Source organism: Chrysemys picta, chromosome 12 (assembly GCF_011386835.1).
Source record: "Chrysemys picta bellii isolate R12L10 chromosome 12, ASM1138683v2, whole genome shotgun sequence".
NCBI classification, from domain to species: domain Eukaryota; kingdom Metazoa; phylum Chordata; order Testudines; family Emydidae; genus Chrysemys; species Chrysemys picta.
Window position 1 is genome coordinate 31668719 of NC_088802.1, and position 22433 is coordinate 31691151.

General features: G+C 45.5%; 1 long non-coding RNA gene and 1 pseudogene across 2 annotated transcripts in view; one reads left to right on the plus strand and one right to left on the minus strand.

Moving 5' to 3' along the window:
• LOC122172270 (uncharacterized) overlaps positions 1–14637 on the plus strand; it is a 29606-nt gene extending 14969 nt beyond the window's left edge. Inside the window, exons 3-4 of one of the 2 annotated variants that reach the window (XR_006172411.2) lie at positions 3401–3939; positions 13322–14637. This is a non-coding gene — a long non-coding RNA (uncharacterized LOC122172270). The remainder of the gene's footprint in view (positions 1–3400; positions 3940–13321) is intronic. The other variant, XR_010591847.1, reaches the window with a different exon arrangement.
• LOC135974827 (myosin heavy chain, skeletal muscle-like) lies at positions 5440–8825 on the minus strand (annotated as a pseudogene).
• Positions 14638–22433: the final 7796 nt, after the last annotated feature.

Sequence of the window (22433 nt, forward strand, 5' to 3'; positions counted from 1 at the left end):
TGTAATAACCTCCTAACCCCCTGAGGGGTCCCGACCCCCAGTTTGAGAACCCCTGCTCTAAAGGTTAATGGGAAGCGGAGTATATGCTGAGATTTCTGCCACTTGCCACCTGCCTTGATAGGTCTCTCACTCCTGAAAACCTCTGGAATCCCAAAAGAGAGCCATTTCTTCATTGTTCTTTCATACTGTAGTGAGGTTTGTGTTCTCGTATGTGCTCTGCTGATCACACTATGACAAATGCAGCTGTAGGTGATGCTACACTGTGGAGTCAGGTAGGCTGAGCAGCAGTTTTGATAAATCTCTTTTAGCTACACGACCATATAGCATCATCTTGGAACTTCCTGGCAATAACAGTGTCTTTCGCGTAGGGTGACCAGACAGCAAATGTGAAAAACTGGGATGGGGGTGGGGGGTAATAGGAGCATATATAAGAAAAAGACCCAAAAATCGGGACTGTCCCTATAAAATCGGGACATCTGGTCACCCTACTTTCGCAGGAACCAAAACCGTGATGGCTCTCTGCTCACAGATTGCACCTACGCTGCTCTCTGGTGGAGGGACGCAGAAGTAAAGGAATGAAATGACTTCTGCATGCAAAAACAAAAAATCTGTACTCTCCTCAGAGGTCAGTTTTGAGCAACTCAAATAGTAAATAACTGCTTTATTGAGACATGTACATCAGCAGAGACAGAGAGAAGAAACTGGTCATCTCTGTAAGCAAAGGGAATTTTGTTTTCTGTAAGTGTAAAAGAGGGACAACCACACAACAACTACAGTCAGCAACAGGGGAAACATACATTATGCATGTTTCCTGTTTTTGTCCTGAAGGAAGCTCACGCTTCCCTTTCTATTACTACCTGGAAAGAGAGAAACATTATTTATTCCTTTTAGACATTAAGATTGGATTTTCAGCTGCCCTCAGCCAATTTCTAAAATGGCACCTGCAAGTGTTGTGCACTCACTTGTTTGCATATTCAAAAGCCACACAGGGGAGCACAGTGAGGCTGGATGGAACTGTCTAGCTTTGCTAAGAGACAGCGGGAGGAAACAGGACTATAATCTATGAGTTTCTGAACGGTGCAAGCAGCTGAGGGGGGTTATTGAGTGTGATACCCTAGGATAGATGGAATGTAATGGAGAAAAGTATTTGTTGACTTTTCTAGAGTGCTGCTCATCACTAGAGTATCTGAGCATGCCACTGATCATTTAATTATTTATCCACAGTGGGACAGCTTCAACAGGAGAGCTTCAGCCTGGATCTGGCCCCGCACAGAGAATAGGCAGCCAAACGCCTCTCTTCCCCCTGTTCGTGAATCACTCTGCAGCTTAGGCAGGAGACAGGTCTCTAGGCACATGCCCAGAAACAGACTCCTAGGCACCAAGGGAACTTTTACCCTGAACATATAGGCTCTGAGTGCGTTTAGCACCGACAGGGTTTGACTGGGGTTTGTGCGTCGCAGCAGAGCCTAAAACTGGGAGTTAAGCACCTAAGTACCCTTCTGAATCTAGTCCTAAGTGACTTGCCCAAGATCACACAGAAAGCCTGTGGTAGGGCCAAGATTTGAACCTGATTGTCCTGAGTCCCAGTCTGGTGCCTTAGCAAAAAGATCATTTTCCATAAAATTTCTGTTAAGGCAAATTTCAGCTAAATAGCAGGACAAGATTTCTAACAATGAGATCTATTAGACTGTGGAATAATCTCCACAGGGCAGTAGGGGAAGTTCCATCACTTGGGAATAATCCTGCCCTGGCCCCCATGAGATGGACTGGCTGACCTAACGGGTCTTCTAAATTTCTAATTTCAGTGATTCTATGACAGCTTCTGTAACTGCCTGAATGGGCATGCAAGTGTGACGTAACTGCCAGCATTCCCACTGTAACTGCCTGAATGGGCATGCAAAGGCAGATTTAGTACTTAAAATAGTTTCAGTCATAAAATTATAACCCTAATTATACAGGCTACTTTTGAAATTCGTCCCTAAAAATGTGCGGAAGAAGGGTAAACTGTGGGGATATAACAGTAACCTTGTGGGAAATATCCAGCCCTTACAGAAGAGTAGAAATTTTCCAGCAAATAATAAATTCACTTAAAAATGCATTTTCCAGGGCACTGAAACTATTCACAAATTCACGTCAAATGCAGCAAATAGTTTTGTGCAAACTTTTTTTTTCTTCAAAAAAAATTGAAATGTTTTGTTTCTGACCATTTCAAAACTAGAAGTTTTGACTTCATTTTAAAATGGTTTTGTTTAGAATTTTAAACAAATAGGGGGTGAAAAACACCCCCAAACAACTGAAAACTAAATAAAAAACTAAAGAAAAAAAAACCTTTGGGGTCAAAGGAAAGATTCATCTGATCCAAAACAATTTACTTTTTGGTTTTTCATTTCAGCCCCTGAACCAGTTGTTGTTTTTTTTCAGGGCAAAACTTGAACTGAAAAATCAGTTATTCGCTCAGCTCTACCAGCTCCAGTTTTCTAGTGTCCTGAGAGTGCTGAAGAGGTGAGAGAATTGAAGGAGCAGCGTGAGTAGGCTCCACTAGGGGTCAGTCCCTCCCATCCACTGCCTCTTGTTCAGAAGGAAAGGGGCTAAGAAGGTTGGACGGGGAAGGTGAAAGCAAGTAGGAGATACTATGAACAGTGCAAGCAAAAAAGGGCTGCAGTATAGAAAAAAAGGAAAATGGAACTGGCAATGCAGCTTTGACCAGGTACTCATACAGAATATGTTAAGGTAAATTATGAGGAGGCAGTAGTTACTTAAATGGAAGTTACATTAGGCATTTTTAGGGTGATCATGTTATTTCTACCCCTCTTCTGTAGGTAGCTTCTGAGCACTGGCCATACCGATGACACTACCAAGATAAAAGATCACATCCCATTACAAACTTAGGGCCAAAATGATTTCAATGGAGTTACACCAGCAAAGATTGTGGCTCCTTAGTCTTAATTCTGCCTTTTTTGTACACCAATTTCTTGAGGTTTGTTCCTTTGTTTGTCATAGGGAAGCCTGGAGTCTATCTTACTGGTGAGCATAGCTGTGATTTCTAAGATAACTTAATCATCTTCAGGCATTCAGTGCAAACTGCACAGTTCCATCTAACATTAATGGCTTACCTTTGTGGAGATAACTTCTAGGTTCTTAGCTCTAAACATATTGACCTGAGACTCAGCAATATCTGCTCGTTCCTCAGACTCCTTCAGCTCATGTTGTACTTTCCTGAATTTGGAGAGGTGAACATTGACTTGTGCATCCTGTAACCAAAACACAAAAGGAACTAAGCCCAAGGAGAAGTGACATCCTGGAATCGAGTATCAGAGCTGAAGTGGGCATCTCAGCAAATTGTAAATGAATGTTTGTTCCTGTTAAATGACTCACAGCCTCCTCAACTTGTCTCTTGTAGGATTTGACTTTCAACTGAAGTTTATCCACCAAGTCCTGTAACTTCAGCACATTCTTTTTGTCCTCTTCACCCTATTGAAAAGAGACCATGCCAGGTTACCTTTACGTTTTTGATGAGAAAAAAATATTTCAGGTGGATTTTCTCTTTTGCACCTGCCTGGAAAGTCAGCTACTTGATGCACCATTCATATTTCCGAATGCCTTGGATGGCATCTGCATCTCGTTTCGGCTCTCCTTCCAGCTCAGACTCGAGCTCTTGGGTCTGGGGAAGTAATTGAGAAATTAGGCACCAACTCTACTACAGGAGGCAGAGGCTGAAATTGTATTCTTCGCCACCAGCCTTCAGCTCCAGCACATACCCTGGACTCCAACTTCTGAAGCTGCTGCTTGCCATCCTTCAGTGACAGCTGCTCTCGGCCTCATCCAGACAGAGCTGCAGTTCCTTCACTGTCTGGTCCAGGTTCTTCTTCATCCTCTCCAGATGAGTGCTGGTGTCCTGTTCCTTCTTCATCTCCTCCGCCATCATGGCTGCCTTGAAAGGTAAACCACACAATGAACTCAGTAAGGGACTCGGACAAACAGATACAAAGATATGGGCAGTCTGAGGGGTTGCTTATGACTCCAGCCACAGGATTCCTGTTACCTTATTAGCTGCTTGCTGAATGCTTATTACTGTGACCTTCCACCTGCAATGGGATAGAGTGGGGATGCTACAGTCTTGATAATGGAAGCAAGGCATTTGCACAATCAAATGGACTCTACTCACAGGGTGTGTCGAGTATGTCAATATGTGTGTACTGTATATGTGCATACATTGTTCATGCAGAGACACGGACAACTTTTGTGGTTACCTTTGAGGTTGCAGAAAAGATTTAAAACAATATAAATGTTATTTAAAACAAAACTAGCGTGTGTGCAGCCTAGCATTTTGGTCTCCAAAGCTCAGACTATCCCCAGGGAAATTCAGGGAATATATCATAATAGGCCTTAGTGAGCAGTACAGCTACACTTGAAAAGAACTGATTCTAAAGTTACAAAGTACAATACAAAATTCCATGAAGTTCTGAGCTGTACGTGTAGGAATGGCTGTGTCTCATACAAGTGCTAGGTCAATAATTGCTCCACACGCCCACTAACTTCAGAACAAGGGCTAGCTGCTTAGGAGCTTCACCAGCAGAGCTTAGCTGAACAGGTATATTAGCTGCCTAAAGAGGTGATGCTAGCTACATACGGACAGGGCGTATTTTGTAAGCTGTGCAAGGCAACTAGTTCTGGGGAATGGTGATGGCCGTCGTTAGGTGCACAATATAAAGTGAACAAGTTAGCTGAACATTTAACCTGTGTGATAGACCCAGGCCAGTTGGGTACAGCAGGGTAGTAGAAGGTAGATATACTGGCCACTGGATAAGCAGTTTTCTGTTCCCTGAGTGACCAGAGCAGGGGCTGTGCTAGAGCAATCAGGAACCTGCTAGAACCAATTAAGACAGGCAAGCTAATTAAGACACCTGGAGCCAATTAAGAACATACTAGAATCAATTATGGCAGGCAGACTAATCAGGACACCTGGTTTAAAAAGGACCTCCCATCAGTTAGTGAGGGGGTGTGCAAGGAGGAGGGAGAGAGAAGGTGTGCTGCTGGAGGACTGAAGAGTACAAATGTGATCAGGCTTCAGGAGGAAAATCCTGCTGTGAGGATAAAGAAGGTGCTGGGGGGAGGCCATGGGGAAGTTGCCTAGGGAGTTGTAGCTGTCATGCAGCTGATACAGGAGACATTGTAGACAGCTGCTGTCCACAGGGTCCTAGGCTGGAACCCGGTGTAGAGGGCGGGCCCGGGTTCCCCCCATACCCCTCAACTCCTGATCGGACACAGGAAGAGTTGACCTGATCTGTGAGCAACACCAGAAGGGAAGGTCTAATTTGGAAAGAGATCTGGCCTGTCCCTGACGCACTAGGTGGGACACAGAGACTGCTGGGATTGTTCTCCCTTTCCCCCATGCTGGCCAGTGATGAGGTTAGCTGAGTGAACGGCAGGTTTGAGCCTCTAGCAGAAGTGGCCAAACTGAGGGCAGCCGTGAACCTCTGAGGCGAGCAAATCTGCAAAAAGCACAGGACCCACCAAGGCAGAGGAGGAACTTTGTCGCACCTGCTATTCTGTGAAGCCACAAGGGACCATTATTTCTAAATTGTGTAAATTTTTTATCTCCTTTCTTCTGAGTTTTCTTCCTTAGGAATTAAATCCAAGTATCAGCAACATTCACTGACTGCCCCTGGAGATGTTATGAGTTTCCAGACTAATATGTTGGCCTTAGCTATGTTTTTAACAATATTTATTATTTAACTTCTCTTTTGCAACTAAATACAAATTGTTCCATAGAATCATAGAATCATAGAATATCAGGGTTGGAAGGGACCTCAAGAGGTCATCTAGTCCAACCCCCTGCTCAAAGCAGGACCAATTCCCAACTAAATCATCCCAGCCAGGACTTTGTCAAGCCGGGCCTTAAAAACCTCCAAGGAAGGAGACTCCACCACCTCCCTAGGTAATGCATTCCAGTGTTTCACCACCCTCCTAGTGAAATAGTTTTTCCTAATATCCAACCTGGACCTCCCCCACTGCAACTTGAGACCATTGCTCCTTGTTCTGTCATCTGCCACCACTGTCAACAGCCGAGCTCCACCCTCTTTGGAACCCCCCTTCAGGTAGTTGAAGGCTGCTATCAAATCCCCCCTTATTCTTCTCTTCTGGAGACTAAACAATCCCAGTTCCCTCAGCCTCTCCTCATAAGTCATGTGCTCCAGACCCCTAATCATTTTTGTTGCCCTCCGTTGGACTCTTTCCAATTTTTCCACATCCTTCTTGTAGTGTGGGGCCCAAAACTGGACACAGTATTCCAGATGAGGCCTCACCAGTGTCGAATAAAGGGGAATGATCACGTTCCTCGATCTGCTGGCAATGTCCCTACTTATACAGCCCAAAATGCCGTTAGCCTTCTTGGCAACAAGAGCACACTGTTGACTCATATCCAGCTTCTCGTCCACTGTGACCCCTAGGTCCTTTTCTGCAGAACTGCTACCTAGCCATTTGGTCCCTAGTCTGTAGCAGTGCATGGGATTCTTCCGTCCTAAGTGCAGGACTCTGCACTTGTCCTTGTTGAACCTCATCAGGTTTTTTTTGGCCCAATCCTCTAATTTGTCTAGGTCCCTCTGTATCCGATCCCTACCCTCTAGAGTATCTACCACGCCTCCTAGTTTAGTGTCATCTGCAAACTTGCTGAGAGTGCAGTCCACACCATCCTCCAGATCATTAATAAAGATATTCCTTAGTGGTATGTACTATTCTGTAGAACATCAGTAAGCTCTCCCTGCACTTATTACACAGAAACACTTACATTGATTTGGGAACCTGTGGGCTCAGTACAGGTACTCAATTTGGGTTTTATTTCTTACACAGTCACACAAATTGGAGGTAATTGTTCCATTCTACTCAGCACTGGTGAGACCTCAACTGGAGTTCTGTGTCCAGCTTTGGGCACCGCACTTTAAGAAATATATGAGCAAATTAGAAAGAGTCCAGAAGAGAGCAACACAAATGATGAGAGGTTTAGAAAACATGACTTATGAGGAAAGGTTGAAAGGAAGTCTTGAATTTAGTCTAGAGAAGAGAAGGCTGAGGGAGGACATGATAACAGCCTTCAAACTGGTAAAAGGTTGTAAAGAAGATGATGATCAGTTGTTCTCCATGTCCATAGATGGTAGAACAAGAAATAATTGGCTTAGTTTGCCGCAAGGGAGATTCAGGTTGGATATTAGGGAAACTTTCTAACCATAAGGATAGTAAGCTCTAGAACAGGTTACCTAGCGAGGTTGTGGAATCTCCATCATTGGAGGTTTTTAAGAACAGGTTAGACAAACACCTGTCAGGTATGGCCTAAGTTTACTTAATCTTTTCATTGGGGGGAACAGATAAAGTGACTTCTTGAGTTCCCCACCAGCCCTTCATTTCTATGATTCTGTGAAACTGCTAAAGGTTGCATTGATCCCTCGCACACCAGCCCCACTGCCCCACGTGACTCCCTGCATCTTCACACATGGCTGCAGACAGATCTCTCATCTAGACTCTGACACCACACACTTTATCTCACAGCACACAGGGCAAATGCTAAACGGTAAAAGAAGTAAATGAAATGAAACATTTAGATCTGTGATTGCCTTCTTTGCCTTCTCTTCAGCATTTCTTGCCTCTTGACTGGCCTCCTCCACCTCACTTTGGATTTGGGCAATATCAGTTTCCAGCTTCTTCTTTGTATTCATAAAGATGGTGTTCTACAAAAGAGAGAGAGAGTGAAGTAACTCTTGAGTCTCTGATCCTTTGTCCTGGGAAAGGATATGAAAAGATCCTGGAATTATTATTGGTTATTACTTGGTGTTTCTGTAGAACCAGGAATGTGTATAGCCCTGCAATGTGAGCTACCTGGGTATGCAGGAGCTGCACCTGCTCAGTGGTGTCCATGAGCTCCTGTTCAGCCACTTTCCTGCTCCTCTCTGACTGTTCCAGAGCTGTTCTTAGCTCCTCAGTTTCACCCTGAATCCGGTTAGCTCTGTGCTCAGCCATGGCCACCTGCTCCTTCAGGTCTTCTTGGCCTCAGAGAGCATCATCCAAGTGCTGTTGCATGTCCTACATATAAAGAAGAGTTGATTTTGTTACTGAGCATGCTGGCAACTGTTTGTATGATTCATAAGAAAAAGTATCAGTTGGAGAGTTAAAGCAAAGACCTTGAGCACTCCTTGTGCTTCTGTGCCTCTGCAGCCTGGGGGCTGGCATGGCTCAGCTGGATCTCCATTTCATTCAGATCCCCCTCCACCTTCTTCTTTAGCCTCAGGGCTTCATTTCTGCTCTGTATTTCTGCATCTAGAGCACTTTGCATGGTTTCCACAGTTCTTTGATGGTTCCTCTTTAACTGATCGATTTCTTCATCTTTCTCAATGATCTTTCTATCAATTTCTGATTTCACTTGGGTCAGTTCAAGCTGAACATAGAGAATTTTGGCTTCTTCATGCTCAAGAGTTGCCTTTAGGAGAGTGGGTAATAATGCAAAAATTAAATTTCAGGAAAACAATATTCTTCAGGATCCATTAATGGCTATTAGCCAGGACGGGTAAGGAATGGTGTCCCTAGCCTCTGTTTGTCAGAGGGTGGAGATGGATGGCAGGAGAGAAATCACTTATGTTCTTATTCTCCCACTGATCTGATTAGGGAGTATTAGCAATGGTCACCCACATAAATGTTCTGTGCAAGTCCAGAACCCTGCACAGAATATTCCTCTCTTCCTTTGATATTTCAAATGAACTCACCTCTGCCTCTTCCAAATCCATCTGCATATCGGATTTTTCTATTTCAATCTGTTTTTTTGGCCTTTTCAAGCTCATGGACGGTTTTGCCATTTTCTGCAATTTCCTCAGTAAAGTCAGCTATTTCCACTACGAAATAAACACCACAAATGAAATAAAGTGAAAAGGAGCCAGAGAAAAGTGAGAAGCACTAAAATGTAGCTCGAGTGACTGAGATCAGCACCTTATACAGATACACATGGGAAAATAAAATAGATAAAGCTGCAGAATGTACAGCTAATACAGACTGGGGACATCAAAAGAGCTAGGACAGGTGCCTCAGTGAAGCTTCAGATAGCTCCGGCCTATCCACAGGCTGGAGGGTATTTTAATGATGGTGTCTGTTTATCCACTATTTTGACAACATTGTCCTTGTTAATATTTGTTAGCATCACTTCTGCAAAACGAAACTTTCAAAAAGCTGAGTTGCTAGTGACATCAGGTCAGCCTCTTGAGTACTGCTTTCTAGTGCCAGGATTTCTGGCACCACAGCAAGTTACCTGATGGGCCAGTGGGCATGTAGACATTTTGGGGGTATGGACTGGACAGTAAAAATCTCAGTATTTCTAGGCCTACATGGCACTGTATCCTGGCTACAATAGGTCTTATGACTAAGGGCCAGATTTTCAAAGGTATTTGGGTGCCTAACAATACAGAACAAACAATACAGAACCTAATAGGATTTTCAAAAACGCCTATGTGCCTAACTCTCTTTGAAAATCTGGCGCTAAAGCATATAACTGAGAGCTAGGGTTTCTGCTTTATTTTCCTGATTCTGTCCAGATTTGCTCTGTATTGTGCATTATCATTGTTCTAATAGGAATATGAAAAGGAAACAAGCAGCCCAAAGAAAACCACTTACGCTGTAAATTCTTGTTTTCTCGTTTGATTGTTTCAAGCTGATCTAAGGTTTCCTCATAGGCATCTTTCATTTTGAAAAGTTCTGTGCTTAGTGACCGTGATTCCTTTAAGGAAGCTTCCAGCTCCGATTGGCTCTCCTCATACTTTGCCTTCCACTCAGCCAGAACCTGAAAGACATCAAAGATGGTTGATTAACTACCAGTGTTTAAAACTATTGTTTACTTTGTTCATGTCTCCATATCATCTGAAACCCATTTCACTACATAGCCACCTTCTGAAGGATCTACAGATGATTAGGCTCTTCTACAGCCCCAGTTTTTTCCTTGGGTGAGGACTGTAGATTTGGGCCCTTGAGAAGTTTAAAAGGTACCATTGCTCATCTCAAAGCTCATATGGCACCTTGTCAAAGTTCCTCTGTTTCTTGTCAAGAGCACCTGCCAGTGAATTTTCTCTCTCAACATCAATCATCAGGTTCTCCACTTCGTCTTGGAGCCTCTGCTTAGTCTTTTCCAGTGAAGCACATTTAGAATTCACCGCTTCAGCCTGCTCCTCAGCTTCTTGCAGACGCCGAGCAAGTTTTTTCCTTAAAGAAAGTAAATAATAATCAATTTATGTAATTAAGTACATGCTCTTCTAACACTTTACCCTGCTTCTAAATCTTTACATCTGGATGCATGTCTTCACAAGAAACTGAAGCACCAGAGAAGCCCAACGATTAATCTGGTATTCTTTTTCCATTAGTAGCCAAAGTCAAAGACATTCTAGAATTAGACAGAGCTCCGCAGTAAATGTGAAGAGAAGTGTAAAAGCCTCATAATGCACTTGCTTGTGCAATATTATAATGCAGGTGCAAATTTCATTCTGAGTACATCTAGTGAAGAAATTATGATCTAAAACATGAGGACCAATAGTCTTTTTAATAGCTTTGGTAGCTAGTGGAACTGTTATTCTTATATATTTACATGTCTAATTTGTTTTCTAAACTTACTAAACAGTTGTCCTGAGACCAAGCAGAAGTAAGGAAATCTTTGTGCTATTCCAGTGTCATTGTTTTTTTCAGTGCAATCGTGAAAATAAAAAACACTAGAAATTTGGTCCTAACTGTATGTGATATCGCTTTGTCTGTGCAGTTAATAAATTGCAGTTAATAAATTGCTTCAATGTCAAATGCATTGTTGTTCCGATTCCAGAGCCAGACGAGTACCCAGAAGTCACCTTCTACAAGACAGGCCCAACAAAGAAAATAACAGAACACCACTAGCTGTCACCTTCAGCCCCCAACTAAAACCTCTCTAGCGCATCATCAGAGATCTACAACCTATCCTGAAAGCTGATCCTTTACTCTCACAGATCTTGGAAGACAGACCTGTCCTCACTTACAGACAACCCCCCAACCTAAAGCAAATACTCACCAGCAACCACACATCACTGAACAAAAACACTGACCCAGGAACCTATCCTTGTAACAAAGCCCGGATTGGTCCGCTTCCTGATTGGTCCCATCCCTGCATCCACGGTTGATTGGTCCATTCTCCTGCAGCCACAGCTGCCAGATCCCGCCCACCCAGGCCCTGGCTCCCAGCCCTGGGGAGGTGGTCCCCACAGGAATGTGTTGACTGATGGCTATTGCTGAATCCTGGGCTTCCACCAGCCACCCTGCCACCGCAACGGGGAGCAACACTGCCCCCCACCTCCAGTTTGTACCCCACCACAAGTACCCCCTACAGCACCCCCAAGTGTACCTCCCCAGATTTCCCCCTCCGCACCCCCCCCAGCAGCGTACTTGGGACTGTGTATGCTGCATCCCCTCCCATCTCCTACATGCCACCTGGACTGCAAATAAGCCATCCCACTAAGCAGCTGTGCATACACCAACCTAGGGAAGCAGGGACTGAGCAGGACTTTCCCTGCAATTGCTGGTCCCAGCTGTCAGGGGCCACTGTGGGGCCAGGCACCAGAGCTGAGAGCAGGGTGATTGTGCTTCTGTGCTCTGAATGCTAAACCTGCTGGACCGCAGGCAGCATGGAGGAGGAGCAGCCTGGCTGGAATGTAGAGGGGTGAAGGAGTTCTGGGGTGGGTGGGAAGAGATGCAGGGAGAGGGAGAGATACAAACCTGGCGGGATAGGGGATGTGGGCAGGGGAGAATAGACGAGAGGGGGAATAGGAACAAATGGGAGAGACACGCAAGAGGTGGGGGCGGGATAGGATAGGACCAGAGCGGGGCAACATGGGCAGGAGCTAGGGACAGACAGGAGCAGAGGGGAGAAAGCAGGCGGAATTGGGTGGGCGGGAGCTAGGTGGAGATAGTAGCAGGGAAGGGGAAGAGGCAGGAATTGGAAGGGGGATAGGAGCAGAAGGGAGCAGGTAGAGGCTTGGGGGGGCAGAGACACAAGGCTTGGTAACCACTAGAGAACGCTCCACTCCAGATCTGAACTAGAACCCATTGTTTAGAGTCTCAACATTCTTTGCTGTCTAGCAGTAGCTGTGAAACCCACTGGCAAAGTGTGTGTCCTATCCCCCTTTAGTGGCTGGTCCACATAAAAGATAACAACCTTCTACTGCTATCAGTTACTCTGTTAGCTCTAGTGGTGGAAGTGTGCGCTGTGAATCCAAAGGTCGCAACCTTGTTGACGATCCATCAGGGGGCCCCAGTGTGGTCCCATGGAATGACATTTTTGTTTTTTCAGTGTTTAAGTTTATTAAAACCATAGGAAATTACACCCAAAACACTACATTAAATGAATGTTACGGCTGTGCCTTGACTTTACAAAAGTTAGGAAATACAGTGTTACATTTTCCTATGCAACCTTAATTTGCCCCTGTTGTGTTTATGTATTATGATATAGTCTTCAATTATGTGATCAAATGCTGGTTCCCTGGATGTGGAGCCAAACATAGGGAGCATGTCCTGAAATGATACCCACAGTGACAGAGCTTAGGGAGTCCTGCTGGCTCTCTACGGTCCTCTTTGACTTCCTGGAGTCCCTTCACACATGGCCAGCATGGAAACCTTAGGCAGATGGCTGAGCCCTACTCAGGGTGCAGCTAATGCTGGCCAGGCCTGGGCTAGGGCTGAGTCATAGAGGGCCAAGGCTTGTGTGACAGTCTGCCATTACAAACAGGCAGCTGAGTATCAACAACTGATGAAAGAACAAGAGAATCCTCCCTGCCTGCTCCTTCATCCTACCACACCCCACCTCCCCTGCAGGCAGGAGGGCCCCATGCCTGGCTTCCATTGAGGGCAGTGGGCATGGGGCACCAGAAGGGACCTTGCAAGCAGCTTTCTCCTCTAGCACAAGAGGGATGTTCCATCCCTGCAGCAGGGAGCTGGCCCCTGGGGTGGGAGTGCAAAGTGCCTCCCACCAAAAATGGAAAACAAGAGAAAATCAGAGATCAAGACTCCAGTACACCTTTTCTCAATTAGTTATTCATGAAAAATCTATATTCAGAAATCCACAGTTCAAATTAAATTAAAATAAATCCAAATATGTTAAACTATGGAAATACACAGGTAAGGCATCCAAATAGCCTTAACTCTGCCTTGTAATGATGTGTTGCAATAACCATGCAGTTATGATTAAGGCATTTTAGTGTTTATGGTTTATGTTTATAGATTTAATTTATTTTTAAACACATATTACATTGTTTTCAGAGTTATTTATTTTTCTCCTCAGGATGATGGCACTACAGGGCAGAGTTAAGATCTTCTGTATAACAGAGCACATCCTACATGTAGGCAATGGAGTCACATGATAAGTGTTGGCAAGGAAATGAAGAAGACTGGACATTTATCAGCAACAGAAGTAGGAGACCCCAAAGAATAACTTCACAGATGGACGTATGGAATCACTACTGGGGGCTGAGCAAGATGTCTGAAGAGAACAAGCTGCAAGAACCAACTGGAGGAAAGGACCTACAGTGCAGGAAGGAACTGAGAACTGCTGCTCTGTTTAAACCAGACTGACCTTGGACAAACCCAAGAGAGCATCCACAACTGGCCAAAGAAGACAGACAATCTTCACTGGGGACTCCATACTAAGAAAAATGGACAGACCATTCTGCAAGGAGCAGAAGGACTAGAGTCCAAGGTGAGCAGGACCTTGACAGTGTTCCAATGACACTGTGACAGAGTATGTATTCCCTATGTTCACACCCTACACACTATTGTAATAATGTTTGTTACAAGGCATGTCTTGTGAGGGATCATTTAAAAACTCATAATTTGCTGATCAATAATAGCACAGCAAAATGCACGTAGCAGCGTTATATGTGAAGTTATACACACAAGCTGAAATCATGACTAAAGTATGTTTTCCAGATAAGTCTGGGGAGTGGGCAAACCCGTTCCTCAAAAACATAGGGCAATCTGATGCCTCAGCCAGGTGTCAACAAGGCTAATGGACCATTACCAGCTAAGTGGCCATTATTTGGCAGGAAAGGGGGCAGGGGCAAAAATCTACATCTTCTCAAGGGAACAGTATGGAACTTCCTTCCACACAGACAGCCTGTCGCCTTGCTCCCAGCTAGAAATCCTTCTCAAACGGTAGGGGAGTAGGACTATAAAAAGAAGGAACAGACATCCCCCCCTCTCTCTCCCTGCCCTTCACATTCACTGCACCTGTGGAGACAAAGGTTCAGATACACCTTTTCTCAACTAGTTAGTCATGAAAAATCTACATTCAGAAATCCACAGTTAAGATTAAATTAAAATAAATCCAAACATGTTAAACTATGGAAATACACAGGTAAGGCAACCGTTGGACTCATGGGGAAGGGTCCTGACCTAAACAGCTTGATCAGTAAGACTGCTGAAAGCATGTGGTGAAAAACTTTGCATTGAATCTAACATAGTTTGTTAAGTTAGTCAGCAGTTCACATTTTATCTTTATTCTTTTGCAACCATTTCTGACTTTGGCTGGATTATTACTTGTATTCACTTAAAATCTTTCTCTTTTTATAATTAATACATTTGTTGTATTGTTTTCTCTAATCCTGTGTGTTCAAGTTGAAGTGTCTGGATAACTCCATTTGGGGTGACAAGTTATTATACCCCTCAAGGAATAATGCGCTCAATATATTTGTACTGTCCAGGAGGGGGCTGGGCAGTACAGGACATATATTTCTGGGGGAAAAGTTGGGACTGGGAGTGTGTTGGGGAATTACCCTGTGGTAATCTTTAAGGCTAGCAAGAGTAAAGGCGTGACTGGCTGCACACAGACATGGCTGGGGTGATTTACATGCTAGAGGGTATTCCATGGAAGTTCCCTCCATTTTATACTAGTCTAAAGTAGACCACAATGGAGAAAAGGTGAAAGAGCCCCCTCAGTCTGATCTAACAGCCAGAATCTGTATTTCTTTGTTGTACAAACACAGTGAGTGGATTTTAGCCAGCAGAGCAGCTGTTTAACACTTTGTCCAATACAAAACGAGAAAGTATGAATCCAGCACATCTGAAAATTGTGATCACTGTGATCTGATAAACATGGATTTTGTGAAAATGCAATTTTAAAAGATGATTTTTCAGTAATGACCATTACAATGATACATAAATAAGGGGCACTCCTAAGAGACTCCAATAACAACTGAGGCTAATCAGGAGCTCTCCTCACCCACGCAGATTTCCAGCAGTGCATGGTTTTCAATAGAGAAAAATCAAGTTACAGCATTCCATGGGCCTGGCCAGTCAAAGGCCAGATTTTCAAAGGAGCTCAGCACCAGCTGAAAATCTGGCCACTTTAGTTAGGTGACTAAATGGATGCTAAGCACTGCTGAAAATCTGACCCTAGACACGGAGCAAGATGTCAGTCACATAAAAGTCAGGGATTCTGCCCAAAGGGGCTTACTCAAGGTAAAAGCAGATAATTCTCTAATTATGTTTGCAAAAAATATTGCAGTGTCAGTAATAATGTTTCTATTCCCAGCTTATCAGGGAAGCACATTTCACTGTAATTACAGAGCACCATGAAGCTGACAATTATTACTATCCAGGTGTCCCATAGCATAGCTTGCACTGCAGAAGACATGTCCTTCAGAAGTGTAAAAAGAGCAATTGCCTTGCTAATGAAAGGTGTCCATGTCTAGAGCTGATAATTGTTAGCTAAGTGCTGGAGGCTGGATCTGAATCACTCCTCTAATGAGATACATTGAGTGGCAGCAGGGTACAGTATCACATTGGATAGATAAACACAACCAAGTGAAAAGGACTCACACGTCCATAGCGCGCCTTGCATAGACCTGGAGCAATGCTTCTCACTGTATCAACATTCAGCCCATATTACCAGGTAAGGGCGTGAAGAACAGATTGAAAAATAACTTTCGGTCAGTTAATTCGACATTCCCTGCCTCTTCTTGAGCCTGGTCTACACTACGAGGTTAGGTCGAATTTAGCAGCGTTAAATCGAATTAAGTCTGGACACGTTCACACGGCTAAGTCCCTTTTTTCGACTTAAAGGGCCCTTTAAACCGGTGTCTTTACTCCACCTCCGACGAGGGGATTAGCGATAAAATCGGCCTTAGCGAGTTGGAATTGGGGTAGTGTGAACGGGATTCGACGTTATTGGCCTCCAGGAGCTATCCCACAGTGCTTCATTGTGACCGCTCTGGACAGCACTCTCAACTCAGATGCACTGACCAGGTAGACAGGAAAAGCCCCGTGAACATTTGAATTTCATTTCCTATTTGCCCAGCGTGGAGAGCACAGGTGACCACGCAGAGCTCATCAGCACAGGTAACCGTGATGGAGTCCCAGGATTGCAAAAGAGCTCCAGCATGGACCGAACAGGAGGTACGGGATCTGCTCGCCATATGGGGAGATGAATCAGTGCTAGCTGAACTCCATAGCAGTAAACGAAATGGCAAAATATTAGAAAAGGTCTCCAAGGCCATGAAGGACAGAGGCCATAACAGGGATGCACAGCAGTGCCGCGTGAAAATTAAGGAGCTAAGGCAAGCATACCACAAAGCCAGAGAGGCAAACGGAAGGTCCGTGGCAGAGCCACAAACATGCCGCTTCTACCCGGAGCTGCATGCGATGCTAGGGGGTGCAGCCACCACTACCCAACCGTGTGCTTTGACTCCATCAATGGAGAATCACGCAACAGGGAAGCGGGTTCGGGGTACGAGGAAGATGAGGATGAAGACAATGAAGATATCTCACAGCAAGGAAGTGGAGAAACCAGTATCCCCAACAGCCAGGATATGTTTATCACCCTGGACCTGGAACCAGTAACCCCCGAACTCACCCAAAGCATGCTCCCAGACCCTGAGGGCACACAAGGGACCTCTGGTGAGTGTACCTTTGTAAATATTACACATGGTTTAAAAGCAAGCGTGTTTAATGATTAATGATTATTTTGCCCTGCCAATCGCGGCCAGTACAGCTACTGGAAAAGTCTGTTAACGTGTATGGGGATGGAGCGGAAATCCTCCAGGGACATCTCCAGAAAGCTCTCCTTCATGTACTCCCAAAGCCTTTGCAAAAGGTTTCTGGGGAGGGCTGCCTTATCCCGTCCGCCATGGTAGGACACTTTACCACACCAGGCCAGTAGCACGTAGTCTGGAATCATTGCATAACAACGCATGGCAGCATATGGTCCCGGTGTTTGCTGGCATGCAGACAACATCCATTCCTTATCGCTCTTTGTTATCCTCAGGAGAGTGATATCATTCACGGTCACCTGGTTGAAATGGGGTGATTTTATTAAGGGGACATTCAGAGGTGCCCGTTCCTGCTCTGCTGAACAGATATGTTCCCCGCTGTTAGCCACGCGGTGGGGGGGAGGGGTGAAGTGATCATCCCCGAGAATTGGGTGTGGGGGGGAAGGGAGGTTAGTTGGGTTTGTGCTGCATGTTAACCCGGAAACCGCAGCCCCTCCTTTTACATTGCAAACCCATTTTAAATGGCCAACCCAACGGGTGCTTGGTATGGGAAATGAGGGCGCTACTGTTTAAAACCATTTCCACATGTTAAGAAGGTTAAAAAAGCCAAAAGACTGTGGCTTACCATGGCTGCCTGTAAGCCAAAATCTGTTGCTGGCACTGCGTGAGTGATCTCTCACACCAAACCGGCAGGCCCTCAATATAAGAGGAAAAATGCGACCTTGTAACAAAAGCACATGTACTGTGTAATGTGAACAGCAAAATTTAACGTGAAAGAGTGTACCCATTGTTCTCTAAAATGTGTCTTTTCTTAACCACCTCTCCCTTCTCCTCCACCAGCTGCAAATGTTTCTCCTTCGCAGAGGCTAGTGAAGATTAGAAGGAAAAAATGGCGGATTCAGGATGATATGTTCTCGGAGCTCCAGATGTCCTCCCACGCTGAAAGAGCACAGCAGAATGCGTGGAGGCAGTCAATGACTGACTGCAGAAAAGCACAATATGAATGAGAGGAGAGGTGGCAGGATGAATCACGGGCTGAAAATGATAGGTGGCATCAGCTTGTAGACAGAAGGCAAGAGTCGATGCTCTGGCTGCTGGAGCATCAAACTGATATGCTCCAGGGTATGGTTGAGCTGCAGGAAAGGCAGCAGGAGCAGAGACCGCCACTACAGCCCCTTTGTAACCAACAGCCCTCCTCCCCAAGTCCCATTGCCTCCTCACCCAGACGCCCAAGAACACGGTGGGAGGGCCTCCGGCCACCCAGTCATTCCACCCCAGATGATTGCCCGAGCATGGGAAGGCTGGCCTTCAATAAGTGCTAAAGTTTTAAAGTTTTAAACTGCAGTGTGTCCTTTTCCTTCCCTCCTCCCCGACCCCTCCCGGGCTACCTTGGCAATTATCCCCCTAGTTGTGTGATGAATTAATAAAGATTGCATGAATGAGAAGTAACAATGACTTTATTGCCTCTGCAAGCGGTGCTCGAAGGTGGGAGGGGAGGGTGGGGTGGTTGGTTTACAGGGAAGTTGAGTGAACCGGGTGTGGGGGGGAGGGGCAGAGGGTTCATCAAGGAGAAACAAACAGAAGTTTCACACCGTAGTCTGGCCAGTCACAAAACTCGTTTTCAAAGCTTCTCTGATGCGCACCGTGCCCTGCTGCACTCTTCTAACCGCCCTGGTGTCTGGCTGTGCGTAATCAGCGGCCAGGCGATTTGCCTCAACCTCCCACCCTGCCATAAATGTCTCCCCCTTACTCTCACAGATATTGTGGAGCGCACAGCAAGCAGCAATAACAATGGGGATATTCTTTTCGCTGAGGTCTGAGCGAGTCAGTAAGCTGCGCCAGCGCGCTTTTAAATGTCCAAATGCACATTCCACCACAATTCGGCACTTGCTCAGCCTATAGTTGAACAGGTCCTGACTACTGTCCAGGCTGTCTGTGTACGGCTTCATGAGCCATGGCATTAAGGGGTAGGCTGGATCCCCAAGGATCATGATAGGCATTTCAACATCCCCAACGGTTATTTTCTGGTCCAGGAAGAAAGTCCCTTCCTCCAGCTTTCGAAACAGACCAGAGTGCCTGAATACGTGAGCATCATGTACCTTTCCCGGCCATCCCACGTTGATGTTGGTGAAACGTCCCTTGTGATCCACCAGGGCTTGCAGCAGCATTGCAAAGTACCCCTTGCGATTTATGTACTCGGTGGCTTGGTGCTCCGGTGCCAAGATAGGGATATGGGTTCCGTCTATCACCCCACCACAGTTTGGGAATCCCATTGCAGCAAAGCCATCCACTATGGCCTGCACGTTTCCCAGAGTCACTACCCTTGATATCACCAGGTCTTTGATTGCCCTGGCAACTTGGATCACAGCAGCCCCCACAGTAGATTTGCCCACTCCAAATTGATTCCCGACTGACCGGTAGCTGTCTGGCGTTGCAAACTTCCACAGGGCTATCGCCACTCGCTTCTCAACTGTGATGGCTGCTCTCATCCTGGTATTCTGGCGCTTCAGGGCAGGGGAAAGCAAGTCACAAAGTTCCATGAAAGTGCCCTTACGCATGCGAAAGTTTTGCAGCCACTGGAAATCATCCCACACCTGCAGCACGATGCGGTCCCACCAGTCTGTGCTTGTTTCCCGGGCCCAGAATCAGTGTTCCATGGCATGAACCTGCCCCAGTAACACCATGATTTGCACATTGCTGGGGCCTGTACTTTGTGAGAGGTTTATGTCCATGTCAATTTCCTCATCAATCTCGTCGCTGCGCTGCAATCGCCTCCTCGGCTGGTCCTGGTTTTGCTTTGGCATGTCCTGGCTCTGCATATACTCCAGGACAATGCGCGTGGTGTTCATAGTGCTCATAATTGCCGCGGTGATCTGAGCGGGCTCCATGATCCCAGTGCTATGGCGTCTGGTCTGAAAAAAGGCGCCAAACTAGTATCTGACGGAGGGAGGGAGGGGCGAGTGACGACATGGCGTACAGGTACAGGGAATTAAAATCAACAAAGGTGGCTGTGCATCAGGGAGAAACACAAACAACTGTCGCACAGAATGGCCCCCCCAAAGATTGAACTCAAAACCCTGGGTTTAGCAGGCCGTTGATTTCATGGAGAGAGGGGGAAGCAAATGAATACAGAACAAATCTAGTCCATCTATTTTTTACATCTTAAGCTGGCAGCCGATGGTGCAGCATGACTGATAGCCCTCAGCATCTTCTGGGTGCTTGGCAGAAAATACTGGGAGCTTGGCAGAAAATAGTGTACTAAGACTGATAGCCATCATCGTCAAGACGGTTCGATAGGACTGAGCATGTCTGCCCAGGTGCCCATGATTGAACTGCAATATGACGACAATGGATATCAGTCTTAATACACTATCTACTGCCAAAAGGCAAGGGGCTGCTGCTGTGTAGCAATGCAGCCCCACGTCTGCCAGCCCCACGTCTGCCAGCACCCAGATCGCCGATGAAGGCTACCAGTCATACTGCACCATCTACTGCCAAAAGGCAATTAGTTAGCTGCTGCTGTGTAGCAATGCAGTACCATGTCTGCCGGGACCCAGATGACATATGGTGATGCTGAGCTGAGCTGAGTGGGCTCCATGCTTGCCGTGGTACGTTGTCTGCACAGGTAACCCAGGTAAAAAGGCGCGAATCGATTGTCTGCCGTTGCTCTGATGGAGGGGGAGGGGCCTGACGACATGTACCAGGAACCCCCCGCGACACTGTTTTGCATCATTCAGGCATTGGGATCTCAACCCAGAATTCCAATGGGCGGCGGAGACTGCGGGAACTGTGGGATAGCTACCCATAGTGCAACACTCCGGAAGTCGACGCTAGCCTCGGTACTGTGGACGCGGTCCGCCGACTTAATGCACTCAGAGCATTTTATGTGGGGACACACACAATCGGCTGTATACAACCGATTTTTATAAAACCGGCTTCTATAAATTCGACCTAATTTCGTAGTGTAGACATACTCTTGGTTTCCTCTTCACTTAATTTGCATTCTGCAATTCTATTGGTTGAAATGAGCCAGTGGAGTGAGGTGACTGTACACATGCCAAGAGGTCCCATTGATAGATTACTTGCTCAGCTGGAGCCCATGCCTGGGTGTGCCCTAGCACAGCACTGAGCGGAGGGTTGGGTCAGAGGAGGCTTAAGACAACTTTGAAATTCCCAGGTTTCGGGGCTGGCCAGGGGCTGCCTCAAGATGACACTAAATTACATTTGACTGCAACTGTCCCAAGAGCCTGTTGTGGCAGCAAAAAACAAACAGAGTGCAGCAGTGCTCTGGCTTTCCTCCTGCCCCAGCCATGCCGCCAGGGCCGGTGCAACCACTAGACGAACTAGGCAGTGGCCTAGGGTGGCAAGTGGTTGCGGGTGCCCGGGGCCATCCTCAGGCATAGGCAGCTGGGTAGGGCACCTAAAAATTTGGGGCACCACTGGGTCTTAGTGTCCACCCCACTGGTTTTCCTATCCCTGTTCTGACCCTTCCTGCAGGCTCTGAGTCTTCCTGGGAAGGGGACCTAGTAGTTAAAAGAGAAACAGTCTCCAGCCTGCCAGACCTATTAGCACAACACTGAAACTGTTAAAGAGCCATTCAAGGGGTAATGAAGATATTTAACAGGCATTTGCCAACCCCCAGATATCTACTGTCAGTTTCTGAATGTACTGACAAAAACAGTTGTGCATGACTGTAAAATATTTTCTCAGAACATGTCAGTCTACAGGATCTTAGTTTAAAATTTGCTTTAAAAATATTTCATTAGTGTGTTGCTGAAGATTATAAAATCACATCTCTAAAAAATCCTTGCATAGATTTTTAGATGCACAATCATCTTTAGCCTTAAATGCTTGGATCTTCAGACATATGGTTTTTTAAATAAATTCTTCAAAAGACCACCCTTATCTAAAATACACATTTTAATTACTATAGTAAAAAAAAAAAACTTACTTCCAAAGTCTTCCTGTCCTTTCTGTCCATCCATTTCTCCCTTCACCCCCTCTCCCGCCCACTCACCCCCCACTGAAGGAAGCAACAGCCTTTTGCTTCAAGATAGCTGGACAGAGTTTCCCTTTCTTTACTTCTATCTGATGAACTAGTTTTAAGCAAAATCAGTACCTTAGTAAGATATAAAATCCTTTGTTATGCCTAAAATCTTTGGAAACATATTTTTTAAAGTTGGTGAAATTTCATAAACGTGTATTGTTATGGAGATCACACATAGTAAATTACTGTTCCCTTTTTCCAAAAACAATTAACGTTATTATGAACACACTAAACCTCTGTGACTGATTAATTTAAAATAATGTCTGTTTTGGTTAATTAAATATGTAGTAATCTGGAATGATTACTTTATGAAGGATTAAGAGTACATTTAAAATATAAAATCAGCTTAGAAATACTGATTA